The sequence below is a fragment of the Acipenser ruthenus genome, chromosome 15, assembly GCF_902713425.1.
Source record: "Acipenser ruthenus chromosome 15, fAciRut3.2 maternal haplotype, whole genome shotgun sequence".
NCBI lineage: Eukaryota > Metazoa > Chordata > Actinopteri > Acipenseriformes > Acipenseridae > Acipenser > Acipenser ruthenus.
In genome coordinates, this window is record NC_081203.1 from 27,710,517 (window position 1) to 27,729,419 (window position 18,903).

The following is an 18,903-nucleotide window of genomic DNA, read 5'->3' on the forward strand; positions in this document are numbered from 1 at the left end:
CAGAGACCAATTTCCATACCACTGCTCCCAGAGAACCAGTACATGTTCAGTCCATCTGGAAAAGAGCCTTTATCTGCTATGATTGACGGTCCAGTTGAAGGGCATCTGATCCCTATGGCCATTCCATTGGGTAAGTGTTGTATTTTAATGTGTGTTGAAAACTCTAGAGTTAAGAGTGACGTTCATTATTTTGTTTTCCTAAGTTTTGAGTTTTTCCACATGAAGTCATATCACACTTTCATGCAGTCAAAACTGTTTCTGATATTTCATTGACATACAGGGTGACTGTGAAGTCACTTGACAGGTACACTCTGCAGTTGCAACAAAAAACTGTTGAATGTCAGTTCCAGACAATGGGCAACAACCATGAACTTGGACTACCCCAAAATAAGCAATACGTTTTGATAGAACAAAAATGCTTTGCTGTAAAACTCAAAATATAGTACTAGATATGGCCTTGTTTACAATAGTGTTCATTAATACAACTTATGCTATACATCTTAACTACACTACAAAGCTCTAAAAACTGATCAAATGAGTGTCACGGATAATGTACAAATGTACAATGAATAGATATGGCAGGTTACAACCCAGTAACAGTGTGGAACTACTGTGTGTCGTATATATAAAGGGTGCCCTGTTGGGGCATTGACCTCATTAAATGTGCTTTTAAAATACTCCTGGTTCTGGCTAATGCTGTGCTATTGAAGGTCATTCAGCTACCCTGCTGTTGAGCCTGATTGAAGGGGTATTGAACTCAGTTCCCACCTTAAGCAGCCAGAATTCCTGGAAATGACATTGAAAGTGCACACAGTTTTATAAAAGACTTTAAGAGCTTTTTTTTTTAGATGTAACAGTTGAACTGTAATTGTAATCATGTTAGTCTGCTAATTTATAAATCAGTAAGTGTTGCTTCTATTTTAATCACATTATTAAAATGTCTTCAGTGCTCTGCAGTAGCTGCATTCTTCTCCATATCCAGGTAATGGCATTTCATATTAAAAAAAAAAAATATGCTCTTGTATCATTTAATTAGTTATTGACAACTCTGGATGTTCTACATCGGTAGCAAATGGCTATAAGAATGGTCCTCATACTCTATTCAGTATGACAGAACTCAAATGGCACACTATTGATGTCTAACTATTGACAGTAGTGTGGTTTAGAAAGAGTGTTAAGTGAAATTGATTTATTATGTATCCACCAAGCAAATGCAAGTTGTCCTTTGAAAATAGTAGGCTGCTATTATACAATTTAGAAAAAAGTACCTTCCTTTTTTTCAACAAGAAAATTATATATTGATATTGATCAAATGGTTTGTAAACATAGAAGTAAAATAGAAATGGTCATAAACCATTCAATCTCATATGACTTAAGCATTCGATTATGCTATCTGGGATATTTAGTTTTTGTTCACAAATACTCCCTTTTCTAATTTATACCGAAAAAGGAAATACATGTCAACAAACCACTGTGTCACTGTCCAAAAGATTAACCATACGTGAAAAGGCCCCAAGGGTAAGGACAAAAACGTTTTTTGAAAGAGCATTTGAGTTTTTTTTTTAATTTTTATTTTTAAAGCATTCTTATTAGTAACGTGTTGTTTGCACCATATTTGATTGCTCAGACAGTTATGTTTCCTCATATTAACAAAAGAAAACAGCTACTTTATTGGTACCATCTTAATGACAGGAGTGCAGAACTTCTGCTAAAGTTTATTCATTCAGCGGTCCAGATAAGCTGCATACCTGCCGTTTTTATGCATTACAAAATCTGAAATACACACTAAATTCAATGTAATGTGTGAAAATATGCATGGCAATTTTGCTGCACAGCTGTCCTGCCTCCGATCCCGCCTCCCCTAAAACTTCCACTAACAACTACATCTCCCAGAATGCAATGACTTCAGTTACCAGAACTGTACACACAAAAAAAAACATTATCCAATCTCTGGCTAGTCCTGTTGTCGTTGGAGCCAATCACAGTAATAATAAGAAAAGTTCAAAGCTATACAGGTTAAAGCGTAAACACCCCAGTCCAACTGGAACCATCGTCTGAGGAAACCGCTATAAAAAGGTGCCTATAATATTAAACAAACTGTTGTATAACTTATTAATGCATTTCCTTATTTTATTTATCTGTATGGCTTGATATTGAAGTTTTAACATGTTCACTGAGTTTAATGTTAAAATATAAGTAACGTAATTAATTTACTGTCAGTGTGGTACCTTGAAAAAAATGAGCTGATAAAGAACCTTGTAGAACACACGCGTGGTTGTACAGCAGTTCAAAGTAACATTGCAGTTAAAATGCAAGGCTCTTTTTTAATGCCTACTCCATTACCATTAAAGACTGTACAGTATTTATCGAAATTACTCCAAGGTAATGTTGCATTTTACCCCCTGAAAATATATTTTACTCTCTCAGTATTAAAATTAGAGGAAGTTACTCTCAGACCCAAAACCTGGCGCTGTATTCAATGCAGTACAACATGTTCTGTAGCTGCGAAAACAGATGCTAATAACATATACATAGTTCTTGGAATTCTAGCCCATTACAGGAGAACCAATAGACTTTGAGCTGGTGCGGGGGTGGGGGGGAGGGGGAGGGGGAGGGAGGGGGGTTTGCAGCTGTTTTTAGGAGCAAAGTTTGCCTCCAACAGCAACTGTTTACAGAACCTCTGCATGGGAAACAGCAGCTCCTGGAAGGTCAACAATCTTCAAAAGCTGACACAACGTCTCAATTAATATGGTTATCGGGGCAGATCGGATCACAATTATGTGACATTACAGTTATTCAGCCTGATTAATTAGCAATCTCAGCTAAATAATAATTTTGCAGCCCTTAGATTTGATAAACACCGATACAGACATAGCCTATACGCCCTATATAAGGATTGAAACTTAATAGACAAGGGAAATGATATAAATAATATAAATATATATGCTACATATTTAGGCTTCAGAGCACACTCACCTGTAATACGCTACCCCATCTCCCTTGAGGTGTCTTTTCAGAGGCTTGAAAAGTTAGTAAGCATGGCAAATAATTATTTAAATAAAAAAAACAATAGGGAATTATGCAGCACACAAGTAACAATCAACTGCTATGAAATGTACCTTATGTTGCGTTCTTCAATAAAATAGCAAACCTGATCAAACCCCCAAAAAATCCTATCCAGGTAATTTATTGGTCAAAAAATGAATAAATAATGTTTTAAAAAGGAGAAAGATACAATACGATATTGACATGAAAAGTATTCAGGCACACCTTGCCATCAACCCTTTAAAAATTGAAATACAAAAAATACAGTCTGGACAACTTAATTGATTATCGATGGACGAAATGCAACAAACTGTTATCAAGTAGTATTGGTTTGTTAAAACAATTTTGTGTTCCGTTTGTCCCACTTCATGAATCTTCAAAGCAATAAAAATACCTAAATATATTGATTTATCAGGTTAAAAATCAACTGCCCATGTAAATTATTACTTATATTAAATATCACTTTTTACTTTTAGCTTTAACACAGGAAAAAAAAAAGCTATGCAAGCCTTAGGGGCATTTAAGGATGAGATTGAATGACTGCAGAATGGTTCTGACCAACAAAAGAGAGGAGCTCTAACCATTTCCAATTCTGCGCAGGGATTCTGCAGCCAGTCTATAATTATATCTGCAATGCAGTCGGCGTATCATTAGTCTGCAGTTGCCACAGTGTCACTGTTGATAGTTGTGTGGTTAATAGCATTTGATGGCTTCAGGCAGGCATCTCCTGGCATAATGAAACACTCCATGTACGGTCTCCTGCTTACTGCACTTGAACTATTCTAGACATTACGTTTTCTTTTAATTATTATTATTAATTAAGATATTAATATGATACCCGATTCTACCCATGCCTCCTCATTATCTTTCTGTTCCAACTTCTAACACTATATTGTTTATGTACCAGAAGCTCGTCTTACTGTATGTAGTAACTAAATAGGACACAATCTGGACATTGGAAAGCGATTGATGTCAAAATCATGGCTGTTAGCTGTCATTCAGACTGCAAAGCAATGCACCAGTGATGTCTATAAACACAGCTGCTAAAGGAGGAAGTGTAGCTGTGTGATTACAGCAGAAAGATGGGAATAAAAACATGGTTGGATTGATGTTTAACAATAGATTCTAATACAAGTCATCTCAGTTGTTTGTGCCTTAGTGTCTGCCATTTCAATACTGTGTTTTTAATATATCTCTATGTATACAGCATCTAACTGACATAAAATATCAAACTAAGGACACCCTGATTTTCTGGAATGTTTTGTAAACATGGTTTCTGCGTCACCCACTCTCCTGACCTGCATTTATTGATTTGACACAAAGTATTAAACAGTTACATTCTGTTCTGGTGTGGGTAACAAGCACCAGGCAATGCAATCAGTCATTATCTAGGAACCACAGTATATGTATGTCAATGTATGTCTGCATGAGTCAGGGTATTCTGATGAGATCTGAGCTGGCTGTTCGTCACTCTAATAGTATGTCTAGCTCCCACAGCACTCTGATACCTGGGGTAGTTTGGGTCGTTTCTAATTGGGGTCAACTGATGGCAGTAGTGAACATTTCTCAGTCTTCTTTGAGATTTAATGTGCAAACAAATCCTCCTCACTACATGTTTAAGATATATAATCGCATCAAATTGTATCCTTTTTATTTAGGCATAGCAAGGAAAACATCATTTCTAAGCATAAAACCCAAAAGAGCGATGGTAGAGTAGAAAGATTTGACTTTTGGAAATGCTGATATCTATCAAAGGTAATTGACTAATCCATTTTACATGATTTATCATTGGGGCCATGTCCTCATGTTATAAGTTTCCCATGGTAAAATTATGAAAAAGTGTAATAAAGCGTAGTGAAAAAAACATGGTAAGCAAGTATTGGCAAGCATTGTAAAGCCTCTGCAGGAATGTTCAAGTATATTAAAAAATAAAATCATGGTAAAATATGGCAAATGCATGTTAAAACTGAGGGGAATGCATGGAGAAAACTGCAAACTGAGTGTACAATTTACTCTAATAATATTTTATAAGGGTAGAAGTAAAATCCTAAATTGTGTTATGGCATAAGGATTTTAGGGTAGAGAAGTGAAGAGCCAAAAACATCCTACATGCTGAGGTTTTCTAGTTACATTTCATATCAAAGTTTAAAAAACTAAAATAGATGTTAGTAGCTTTTTAATATCAGAAGATTTGACCTAGAATGAATGTCACACAAAATTATATTGAAAGCTGGAAACAAAAAAATAATTTTCCGAATTCTGCATATAATGTGAATGTTAATACACATTTTAACTAGTAAGAGCAGGTAGCATCAGCTTCCTTGTAATATTTGTTACAATTTTTTCAAACCAAAGAAGAAAGTTTTATAGACTCATTAATAGATCAATCCTAGTTTGGGAGGCCTTTTGAGTAAACCATTGTAATATATTTAATTGGAACTATATAGATTAAAGGCACCCTAATCTTTGTTACTCAGGGCTCCCCTGGGTCTGCTTTAGATATGGAATAGACCCCAAGAATGTTTTTTAAATCTCTTTCATCTACTACTGATGTGAATTTGAAATGTGTAACTATAGAAGGGTAGCTAATCCTAGCAAAACTAGACCTTTGTATCTTCCGAAGCATGGCAGACTTTTGATCTGGAGGTCTCTTTTCAACACTGAGACTTCTCTTTTTAATGTGAAAACCTAACAAGTTTTCTAAAGGGTCTCACAAAAAATACTTTTCAGAGTAACAAGTGAATAAAGAACACACAGGAGCACTCTTTGCTGGTTGGTGTGTGCTGTAGGAAGAAGACAACCCAACCAACTGGGAGTAATTTGTTCAAACCCACAGCACAGAAGACTGTCAACACACTTGTCCCTTACCTACATTTTAATTACTCATCACATACTTCACCCATAAAAATATTGTCTGGTCCATCTGGGGACACATACCAGTAATTATTTCATTGTTTAGTATTATCTGTTGCTAGGCTTTAGCATTTCTGTTTGAGAATGATTGTTTTTTCATCCACCCACCAAAATCAAAAGTCTTAAGTAAAAATGCCAGTTTTATCTGAGATTCTGAATCATTAGATTTCAAAAATATTATATACCGTAGTTTCCTGATGTAATGTCAACAGCATTATTGCTGGTTACTGTCGACAATAAGAACTGAGATTTAATAAAGTTTACATTTTATTTAGATTCCTAGGGCTGCTGTTCATGTTCTTTAGTGAAATAAAACAAAACAAAACATAAAAGAGCTGTATTGTTGTTCTACTGGGACATGTATGTGAATGTTTGCACTGAAAAAAACTGCTTTAAATCATTATTACTCTGAAAGAGAATCCTTTCTCTACTTTCAGATTTTTGTTGGAGAAAAAACAGCAGATAAATATAGCGGTTTATCCTTCCCTTCCCTTTTTGTTTTTTTTTTGTTTGTTTTTTTTTTTGCTCCACAGAGAATTTCACCTCTGTAAATTTCAGTTATTTTCTAAAAGAAATGAGATGCTGAAAATTCATAGCTGCAACTTCAAACACTTTATTTTATATAGTTTGCAGAATACTTCAGATGGTTTGGAGCTTGTGAATGAACATATAAACTGCTTTAGGTACAGCAGGGAGCTCATCTATTAGGTATTAAGTCTTTTATTTTGTCAAAATCTGCTCGAGCAAAATTGAAGCATTTTCTCACAAGCCAATATCATGTTGCTAATACATATGTCAATATTTTAAGGAATGATTGCAATACCTTTGATTTTTGCCTTCGTGTATACTGGCTGCAGTGTAGCACATGATCGTTTGTTAAACAAAGACGAGGAATATAAATGTGTTCACTGACTTCGGTTGTCAGGAGTAACAAAAAGGTGTTGCAGCCTCAGCTAAGTTGAGCCACTGATGGCCTGGTTTAACCATGCATATGGAACCTGTTTTGACAGCCTACCTCATGGAGCTAAAGATACTGTCAGTCAGTTACTGTTTCAGCAGATTTATTTTGTGTCATAGAGAATGTTAACCCCTTAAAAAAATGATGAGGGACTAGGCAAGTTTCTTTTAATTTAATAATATGTGTTGCTTCTCAATTGGGTGATCAGCTACACATGTAGCCACTGATCTGGAATGGTCATTAACTAGGCTGTGCTGTCAATGGACTCAGTATGTCAAGCCTGGGTTGCCTCAGAGAATATTGCTACCTTCAAAAATTGTTAGTTGATCTGAGAGACTGCCAACAAAGATTCAGAGTAGGATCTGTTCATGTAATGTGTTCTTGAGGCTGCCTGTCTCAATGAAATTGATGTGGTTTGAATACAAATATTATATGGTTTCATTTTTTAAATTGATCATAATGACATCTGTCAGCCACAAAGTGCCTTCCAGGGTGATTGCTGTGCAGCGAAGATTATAAGATAATACTGTACATCAAATGCTTAGTCATAGTACTGTTTGGATGAACTTGCTGTTCTGTGTAAAAAGGACAAATATTTAATTAGACCACTTGTGCTATAAATGATTGCAAAATGGATTGATGCCCAGTAAAAGACATTTAAAGGTGAAATGTAAAATATCATTCAGCTGCTTGTAAAGGTCTTTTACGGTTTTACAATTGCAGTGAGTTTCTTTTGGGGATTTACACCATAATTTATTTCTACTCCAGTGTTTTATTCAACTAAAGAGAGGCTTGTTCTTCAAGAGCATGTCTCCAGTGTTGTAATGCTGCTGTTACACAAGCTGGATTGAGTATGACTGAGGAAGCATAACACCTATTTTGGGATATGTTGAGATTATACAGAAAAGAAAAAAATACTACTACAGTACCAGGTTAGGCAACTATTCCTATCCCATACTACAGAAACGCCTGAAAGAAGAAAAGTCTAAGAGCCCATTTTCTGAAGGGAAAGGGTATCACTTCTGTTTATGGATTTATATTGTTTTATATTTTAGAAGATGTCATCAATGCTGATAAACCATTTTGTTTTGTTCCAAGACTTACACATTCCCTTCCTCATAATGGAACAGAGGGATGCTGCTGTAAATTTAACACAAGCCATGCATATGAATTGTCTGACAGACAAATGAATGGCAACACTTGAAAAAAAAAGGAAAAATGGACTGTAATCAATACAACATCAACACAAAGTCATTACAGCAACCGATAGAGCTTTGATAGCAAATTGCTTGAAAGAAAAGCAATTTCTTGTAGAGTACTAAACTATCACTAAAGCACAAGATTCAGCCTGTGCTGTTAAATTCTGGTTCAGTGGAGGGGGAGTAGCAATAACAGTAGTTTTTATGGTTCTTTTCAAAAAACATTTACTGCAAGTACAATTAATTCATGTTTGTATTTTCAAGTAACTGTTCTTCCAGTTACTCAAGGACCCCGATGCTCATGATTATTATTATTTATTTCTTAACAGACGCCCTTATCCAGGACGACTTACAATTGTTACAAGATATCACATTATTTTTATTTTACATACAATTACCCATTTATACAGTTGGGTTTTTACTAGAGCAATCTAGGTAAAGTACCTTGCTTAAGGGTACAGCGGCAGTTTCCCCTACGAGGGATTGAACCCACGACCCTCTGGTCAAGAGTCCAGAGCCCTAACCACTACTCCACACTGCTTTAGATTAAAAAATAATAATAATGTGTTGCCCAGTTATGGTAACACACATAGCAATGTAAAATGTCAAACAAGTGAGTTTTTACCAAAGAAATCTGGTTTTCATGTCAGGATGTAGCTCGTTCCACTAATGAGGTGGTATGCCATAAATGATCTGCTTTCAGTGTATCTCTAGCAAGACCTCAAGCCAGTTTAAGAAATGTCTGTTGAGTGGAAGCAGATGGGCCTTAGATGTGAAATCAAGGACACCCCACGTAATCATAGGCAGTTTAGAGGAAGACAAGATTAAAAAGGGGCCACATTACTGAATCACAATTTTAGATGTGAGGTGGGGGAGGTCAGATGATGGTGATTGCCTGGGTTGTTACATGCTTTGTTGAATGACCTGTCATCATTCAATATGCTGCTTCCCAATTTGGTGATAGTCCGGTTTTAACTGTCTTATCCGTGACTAATACTTTACATGTGTTGTGCGACATTTATGTTTGTGAATGGGTTGTGCAAGAAGTTATGTGAAGTATAGCGTTTTAAAATAGTTTGGCATGAGGCACAATTTTATGAGAACGGACTGGAATGTGTGTGTGTGTTTTTTTATTTTTTTACTATTAACCATTTACAAAGACTGATAGGGTTACTATTTCTAAACATATTCTTTGTTAATAATACTTGGAGTCTCCTGGCTGTAGAAAGAATTACATTTTCATGTTATGCCTGACAGACAGGCCCCACAGGCTCATGGTATTATTTACAAATCTAGATTGTCACTCCTCTTGCGCAAAAGGTGATTTATGGCAACCGGCATAAGTAATAATAAGAGCTATACTTACTAGTCAGATGGAGCCTTTCTTGTCTCCAGAAATTATGAATTCAATTTTACATTTCGATCTGTTTTCACTGGTTGTGGAGAAAGGCCAAATACACGTACTTTGATTTTCCAGTCCTTATCTAATGTCTAATGTGTTTCTTTTTATGTTGTGTGCTGCTACTCCCTGCTGACCCTCCGAGTAGCAGTTCAAAATTGCATTTTAATACTAATGTGAATTATACAAATTAAACTATTGTTGTTTCGTGTACAGATCTGTCATATGTTCTCGAATACGTCTCTTGAAAGTTTTAGGGTTCCGTTATTTAATGGAAAGAAATGGCCACCATGAAATGTATTTGACAACTGCTTCTAACCATTTTAGACACAAAAAAACAAACCATGGTGTATATAGTTTTTACTTTACTCATAATGATGGCTTATTCAACTCAGCAGATGATTAGGATAGAGTTTGCATTCTGTGGTAAGAACATCCTAATTAAAATACAAACTACATACAAACCATGCTCACGGCTGCAAGTAAGCAACATGAATTTGTAATGTCTGAAGGCAGAAAAGTCAACAGCTTTATAATTAAAATATACACCAGCCCTGTCTCCCTGTATGGGTTGCTATAATGTTCTCTTCTATATGGCCCAATTACTCCATTGCAGTTTGCATATTGTTTCAAAGAGGTCTTCCTCAAGTCTCATGCATTTTTAACTCACCTTGATGCTGTTTTTAAATATTTCATACAACGGGTCTTGATCCCTGTTGCTAACAACATTTTTTGATGTCACCCAGGACCCTGGTTTAAACAAGAAGCCTTTAATTTATGTTTTCCTGGTTGAATAACCTAAATGGGAAAACTGAGTGAATGCTAGAATTAGCACCAGTGTGCATTCTTAACAGCTCTATACAGTACATGTGTAGCCGGCTTCATTAAATCCTTAACATTGTTAAATAAAGTACCCTGCTCTTATAGGAATACTTTCATAGAAATAAATACAGAATCAGCAAAGAACAAGTCCCTGCAATGACTGGCAGAGAGAATCCTCCTAAACTTTGACTGAACTCCTTTTGTTCAAGCTGTGTTTCTGAAACGTTTTCTGTGGCACCACTGGTTGCTAAGCAACCTTATACATCAGCCGACATCACCAAAAGGTAAAGAACAATGTCATGATTAATTTGGGGTTCCAGCACAAACACTGGGTTTGAATAGAGACGCTATCTCCAGCAACTCCTGTTTTCAAAGGTCTTTTCACTTGGGTGATGAAAGATGATTATAACCGGGTTGGAGATGTAAAACTGAAATAACAACATAGCCTCTGTTTAAAACTTTGATTTTGAATGTTACTAGGGTTGCTTTCAGGTGCAGGAAAAGTGCTTAATACTCAACTGCCACTGCAAATGGATTTTAACTGTACTATACATTTTTATATTATAAGAATCTAATGTGACCAATCTTATCAATTGTAAAAAAAAACAAAAAAACAAAAACACAACTTAGGAACCAGGGCCAGTAACTGTCTGCTATATCTGATGGCTGAAGTGAAAATTCCATAACAATATCCAAAAGAAAACAGAGCTGCTTCCTTTATACTTACCAATACCGTACATCTTACTAAATAGCTTTCGAGCTAGACTTACAATAATATCCAAGAACCAGAATTGATTATGATTAAGTATAGTTCCAAAATAAAGATGATGATGTTTTGTTTTTGTTTTTTATATATATTTTTATAAACAGTGAACGGTGGCATCTGGTTTTCACTCTTGGTTTATTTTGTTTTCTTTTCTTTTTTAGCGGAGATATTTTGTGTTCACAGTTGATTTTATGTCCAGGATGTGTCCCTCTTCTTTATAATTAAAATATATTAGGAATAACCTCTTAATTATAGCATTTGTATTGTCTAATTTGATGGTATATGGATATTTTTGACTTTGCAATGTTCGGGAGCAGGATATTTCTTTAAAGCTGACTTTCATCAGCTCCTTTTAGTTTTGTTCTCAAACTATAACCCTTTGTTACAAAGTCATGTGGAAAGAGATACACCTAACCATCATGACAAACCTGTAAGAAAAGTTAATTTAAAAGAAAAAAAAAAGATGAATGGTCTACTCCCAGCAGTAATGCGAATCAGACCTAGATACCTCAGAATTGAGGCCAGAACTGGGGGAAGGAGCAGTCATGGAAAACTGCATTATAAAATCAATTTGCTAGAATGTGACCAAAACACAAATTGAAATTCAACTGGAGAGCACACATCGAATGCCAGAACCCTCTCAATAGCAACAATTATAAAGGATTAACATCTCTCATGCTCTAACAGGGAATGGCTACAGTACAGTAGCACTGCCAAACCTTGAGCAGTATGACTTGGAGAGGAGCTAAATCGCTTGCAGAGAGTAAGAGTAATAGAAGAGAATCATTAGTGTGATATCATTTCCATCCTCACAGTTGAAAAAGGTTTCCAGCTCAAAACATCCTGGAAGAAATCACCGAACAAACTGGAATGGAAACAACACGTAACTTTTTGTGCATTATTATATAAAAAATGTGGACAACCATCCTGATCAGTGATACACAGACTTGAGTGTCTTTGCCAGGTAAATCATGTCAAAAACCTAAGGAGCCCCTAATGTAATGTCTGGACTGGCTCTCCTAACATTGCTCCAGCAAGCATGAATGAAGTTTTCCTATCTGCAGAAAGGTCCTTATAATATAAGAGCATCCTAATCCTGTGTGCCAGGCACAAGTTATCTCAAATATACTGTGTAACGCCAGGTTAGGTAGCATCTTGACTGGGCAGAGTTACTGGAAGGACCCCCAGTGGTTCAGTTGTGACTATAGGGAAATTGATACAGTGATTTAATACTGTGTATATAATTGAATGGGGGAGAAAATGTACCTCACAAGCTGTCAAAACATCCACTATTAGTATTTGACTGGTGAGCTGAAGCAACATTTTCAGGGGGAAAGTATTGTTTAAAGTGGGGAAAAAAAACATTCTTACAAATGTCAGTCAGCTAAATCAACACCATGGTAAGTGTGGTATACATTACGTGAATTTCACCATGGAATGTAGAGTTCTGTGTCACTTTAACAATAACTGCTTATGACATAATACATCATTTCAGGGTTATGCTGATATTCCCCACTACTTGTACTTGATGCAGTTGTTTAGTGCTGTTGGTGAGAAACCTCCTGTACCCTTTCAGCAAATTCCATCATTTCTTTGAAAAGCAGAGCAGGATGAGGGCTGTGTATTCCCAAAAGGCCGTGGCAGTCGTGCTTTTCAATCCTTGCCGACCTAACTCTCCTTGGATCCTTTCCAGGTCCACTAATCCGGGAAGAAGGCAGGATCATCCATCTGGAACCAAAAGCTTGTTACATGGGGGAGGTGACAAGCAGTAATGTACTGCAGATTTTGGGGCCATTGAATAAAAGAGAGTCACATACCTTAAATGTTGAAACAAATTGAAACAATATGAATCATTATTAGATAGATTTTCCTTTTAAAGTAATTACCAAATATGAATAGTTTAATCTTTGTTCTCCATAAATCAATCACTCAGTGATGTCTGTCAAAGAATTTGGTTTGATAAAGGGTCTTCATATTACACCTCAAAATGGACCTTGTTTTCTACTCTGTGTAAAGTAGTCTTTATCAACTGAAGATTCTCAGTTATGAGAACACCCTATTAATTAGATTGGGAACTGTCCCTTAAGGAGTCGCATTAACATTTGGGAAGTACCTAATCTGTTGCTATCTACCCATACAGAGACTTCCATTCTCTTTTTTCCATTCTCTTTTCCATTAGGTGAGCCAAGAATGGATGGGATGGCCCCACAACCTGCAGGTGTGATTATCACCACCCGGCAGCCTGTCATATTTTATGATGCTTATGTTATCCCTCTGATTCAGTGTCATGCTCGGGTAAACCAAGCCTATTCACTATTTATAAACATTTATATGTTTGTCACGCATTGTGGTTGTAATTTAAAAAGTCTATCTTATGAATACCTTAGAATTGAAGCTACAATAAGGACTGTGGGATATATATACTGTGTATATATATATATATATATATATATATATATATATATATATATATTTTTTTTTAACGACATGATCAACCTAGTTTTCAATTCTTGGAAACTGCTAAAGAATTGTGATTGTTTTGTTCTCTGGTGTGCACATCAGAATGTGTTGTTTGAAAGTAAATTGGTGACCAAAGTGAGACAGGTTACTTAATCATGAATCCAGTTGAAGGTATTCAGTGCCGTCCAAGTATCTGGTGAAAACATTCTGAAAATATTACAGATGATTAAATGGTTCACTTTATACTGTAGAAATGTCCACATTTTGAATTCCGAAACCTGAATCTTAAAAAAAATGTAATCCGATCATGGGCAGTCACTACGGTACACTAGAAAATCCTTTTTGCTTTGGCTGAAGTGTTTCAGCATGGATCCTTTGAAGTATTATCTGGCACAACTGGTTGCTAAGCAACCTGAAGTACGGTTAGACATAATTTCTGTGTTAACACTTTCAAAGCCAGGTTATACATAGAATGGTTCTGCGACAGAGAACCATTCTATGTAAAAGCGTTGAGACACTTCTCTTCTATCTATTAAATGGATCAGCTAACATTCCTAGTCACGTCTGATGTGGAGTCCAGTCTGATAAAGCCAGCGTGAAATGTCCTAATTCGTTGAAATTGTCTCCGATCTGTTCTTTTGAAGATGGAGGATAATATCGCAGTACAGGTTCAGATTCAATTGGATCCAGTTAAACAGACAGAGGCCAAGATTCAGCAGATGTCTGATGCTAAATTGTGTTACTCTACCTTGATTTACTTCATGTTTGTATTCTTATAACACAGAATAAACCTTGAATTAAAAAATATGTTATCCCTCTATAGAAATAGTGTATTATTTGATTGCTGGCATATTATTTTAAAACTTAACTACAGCGGTTTATGAAGCAAATGTGTATTGTTTGGTTTTGTTTTTCTTATTTCACCTGTCAGCTTTTTTGATGGATGACTAAATTATCGCAGCTTTCATACTGGCAGGGTGAGAAAGAAATTAATCATAAAATGATTTTTTCAGAGAACCATATTACTTTTTTGCTGAGGGAATTTTCCTAGTAATCCAACATGCATGAGATCAAAGGAAGATTTAAAACAATAACAAAACTAAAATTACATTTATAAAGTACCTTTCATGGCCAACCACCCCATGGTCATGGGCAATAGCATCTAGGTTTTAGCAAAAAACATTAGGCCCATTTTATAATTAAAGAAACGGCATGTGCAATAAAATTGCTCCAAGCTCTGTAAGAGACTATTGATTTTTGTTGTTCTATCATTTCATCCTTACAAACTGCTGAACATGCATACGCTTTCAGCTTGTGATATTGTCTGTATTTCCTAAAAGCTGTTAATTGCATTTTCAAAAAGGCAGGCTTTTTATTTTAGTTTATATTAATGCTGAGATCCCTGTTTTTCTGTCTGAAAGAAAATTATTTTAAAATGTATACTGTATGTTTAAAAAAAAAAATCAGAGAATAATCAGCCCTGTCTGAATTTTTTGCCAAACTTTCTTTTCTACTTGGTGTTTTGTAAATCTTTCTGTGGAATAGCTGGTTGCTAAATAACCTCCAGTACAAACCACTACAAACACAGCATTTAAATCACATTATTTCAGTGCTTCTTTTCAAAGCTTTTGTGGATATGCTAATATGTTATACAACTCATAGCTTGTCTATGAAATCTTGGCTGAATGCTCATGGTTTTAAAAAAAGGAATGGAAAATGGATCTGGTTGAATCAGGCGTCGGAGAGCTGGCTATGATGGAGCTGATGTTCATGCATACACAGACATACTTTCCTCCTGTTTTCCTGGGCATGACATTGATAGCAGTATTACAATGTTAAAGTCCATTAAACACCAAACTTATCTACATTTAAAATGTGGTGGTAAATCTCCGTTCACATCACTTGGCAACATTCAGTGACATTAACTGATTTTGTGGTCTTAAAATGTTTTTCATTTGGAGATCAAGACTGTTAATGTGAGACCTTGAATCACAGAAATCTGCTTCGGGCATAGTGATTGTCACATACCCAGCCACTATGAGATCCATTTTTAAGCAAGTGTCTGATCAAATGTATGGTGGCAATATGGTGGCTTTAGAAGAGCAACAGCATGAAACAGGCACATATTGATCACTTTCTTATTCCGCTCCAGGGAGCCGCCATGTCTGTATGTAACCGTTCTGCTATTTGACAACTGTAATAACCTTTGCTGTTCATGTGCAAACCTACAGAAGGAAAAAAAGAACAGCAAAGAAACCTGATGGCTTTATTTGATAAATGTATTTTTCCCAGCAAACCTCGCATGTACTATGCTAGTTTTTTTTTGTTTGTTTGTTTTAAATAAGGTCAACGTTTCCTTCTAAGGGGTGTAATAGTATTTAGTAGAATCATTTCTCATGGATTTTGCGCTTCACCTTCCCCTTTCCCTCGATTCTTATTTTTTATTTTTCGTTTTATATATTCCATTTGATCAGTTTTTGTTTACGGATTCTCACAATTGTATGGATAGGTCTTTCTCATTGTCCAGGTACTTTTTGAGCCCTTTCTGTTTCACTTATTTTGTGTTGTTGCTGTTTGAGAACGATGAGTAGAAATGATGTGAGGATAAATCCAAACACGCTACAGTAAGCACTTGTAAAGTTTGTTTGCTATTAAATGAGAATAAAAATTTTTTTTAAAAAAAACTCAGATGAACTCCCAGTTTTCTTTTCTTTTTTTTCTGAGCGGCAGAGGAATGAGAGCTAGGTCTCCAAACTCATTCATCTGATCTAGTCTTTGGTTTGTGTGACACTTCTGACAAATGATCCCGCCAGGGGTGCAATTGTAATAGCAGTTTTGAGATGTCAAATCCCGTCAACTGAAATGTGGACTGGAACCAGAATGCATCTCACATCAATGGCCGGTGAAAATAACTTATCATAGGGACATGTTCTTGAATTGGAACCATCAGTAAATAAGAGCCACACCTGCACCATTAACACTGATATGCATTTGTATCAAGGTTATTAAAAGAAAATGGCAAAATAATAGTAATAGAAGATGCAAGCAAAAAAAGCATGATCTCATTCTGTGATATCCAATAGCAAGCAAGATAGTACTTACTGTTTCAAGCATGGTATGTTGTTTTAAAATTAGTTTTCTAGCAGAACTATGTAAAGGTTTTACCTTGAATTAACTTGATGATTGCACAGCTCAGTAGCAGATTTGTACTTGGCACTTCATAAGTATAATCTCCCTACTTTTGATTACTGATAGGCTTTTGGATTCCATGGATTTACGAAGCATTTAAGAATTCAATCTGTCTCCCACCGATGTCCCCCATATTCGCATTTGTACAAAAAAAACCCCATAAACTGCAGACACACCGAAAATGTGTTAAAAGCCAGTGACAGTGTTTTTGTTATCGCGACAAAGGTAAGGCTGTGGAATGCAGCAGAGTAGTATGAGGGAGTATTACATGGTACTGTAAAAGTAAAGAATGCAGTGGGTGCATTGTCAATGCACATGAGAATGATTACACAGGGATGTATCTAATGTGCCCTCAAGAATCTCTAACCATGCACTTGAAATTTGCATAGATCTTTTAAACCACAAGCCTTGTCAGTGGTATATGTTTTGTTTTCTTTTTATAAGGACACATGAGTTTTAACAGAAACCATATGGATACATGCTGTTGTTTTTTTTCTTCCATTTTTGTCCCTCGGTTCTCTTGCTTTGTTCCCAGACCAGCTGACTCAGTTTTGTGCAGAAAACAAAATACTGGATCTCTGCCAGCCCTTCTGGATGTAGAATATATTATTCTGACAGCACAGCGTTGGCCTAAATTTGTACATTAATTCTGTAGACGCTAAGGCAAGCATTTTTTTTTCCCTTGAAAAATCACATTTTAACCAGGTTTCAAACATGGGTATTAATGTACTGATGTGTTTTTGTCCCTGAATGGCTACGTGCTCAGAATGAATTTCAGGCAGTGAAAAAAAAGCCTACATATAAATCTGCCTTGCTGTTTTGTGGCAGTTGTAATAGCACTATGAAAAAATGAAAACATTTTGAAAAATGTAGCATGTTTTAAAATCCCTCAATTTATAGACAATGGGCAGCAGTGTGGAGTAGTGGTTAGGGCTCTGGACTCTTGACCGGAAGGTTGTGGGTTCAATCCCCAATGGGGGACACTGCTGTTGTACCCTTGAGCAAGGTACTTTACCTAGATTGCTCCAGTAAAAACCCAACTGTATAAATGGGTAATTGTATGTAAAATAATGTGATATCTGTATAATGTGAAATAATGTATAATGTGATACCTTGTAACAATTGTAAGTCGCCCTGGATAAGGGCGTCTGCTAAGAAATAAATAATAATAATAAAAAATAAATAATACAGTAGGGAAAACAATGGAAATGTGGTACACATGATAACTTTCATATCATTAAACATTATAATTTTTTTTTGCAAATCTTCCTCGCCACAGTGTCAAAGACTTCATATTGCAAGGCGTTATAAATGCTTAATGCTGAAAGTGACACTCACTATGAAATTAACCTGTGACCTAATGTGGCTGACATTGAAGTCATGTGACTTTTGAAGTTACAGCAGTGGAGAGACAGAGTTATTGTCTTAATGTTTGGTACACAGCTGTATTCTTTGATTTTATAGAGACAGTACTTATTGAGTTATTGTCTTAATGTTTGGTACATAGCTATATTCTTTGATTTTCCTACTTAAGTTCCATTATTAGTGCTGTCCTGTGAAAAAATAATGCTTTCACTGTCCATAGCAATCAATACAGGTGGTGTCCAGTGAAAATTTAACCATTTCAGTTCCACCTTGTTTTTTTTAAAACTCCATATCAGTATATTAATAATACAAGCTTTTTCGGGTTACCGTTTTACTTTATGTTTGCAAACCATTCAATCTGATATGATCCGCAACTTATATTGTGCTACTGGGAATGCTTTGTTTTTCTTCAGAAAAACTCACATTTCTAACCTTCTTATGGAAAAATAGGGTTTTCAGAATTATTTGTTGATGGTAGTTTTATATATATATATATATATATATATATATATATATATATATATATATATATATATATATATTAATGTAAAAGTATGCGCCTTAAAGACAAGAACAAAAAAGAAGGTACAATGTAAATTCCAAAATTATTGTATTCATTTTCATTCCAAGACAAACACATACAAATCCCACAGTTCAACCAGAATATAAGAAAAATTAAATAACATAACATTTTAAGCAAATAAAATGTATTTCAAACAGTATTCCTATTTTAAGTTCAAAGAAAAAAAAAAAAAATTATAAATGGTTTTGCAGTGGTTTTGCAGTT

The 18,903-nt window shown here is 35.5% G+C and overlaps 1 protein-coding gene across 1 annotated transcript in view; it reads left to right on the forward strand.

Annotated features, from left to right (window-relative positions):
- Positions 1 to 122: 122 nt before the first annotated feature.
- LOC117973955 (TALPID3 protein-like) overlaps positions 123 to 18,903 on the forward strand; it is a 40,149-nt gene continuing 21,368 nt past the window's right edge. Inside the window, exon 1 of the mRNA XM_034927810.2 lies at positions 123 to 130. The gene's annotated coding sequence lies outside the window, so the exon portion shown is untranslated. The remainder of the gene's footprint in view (positions 131 to 18,903) is intronic.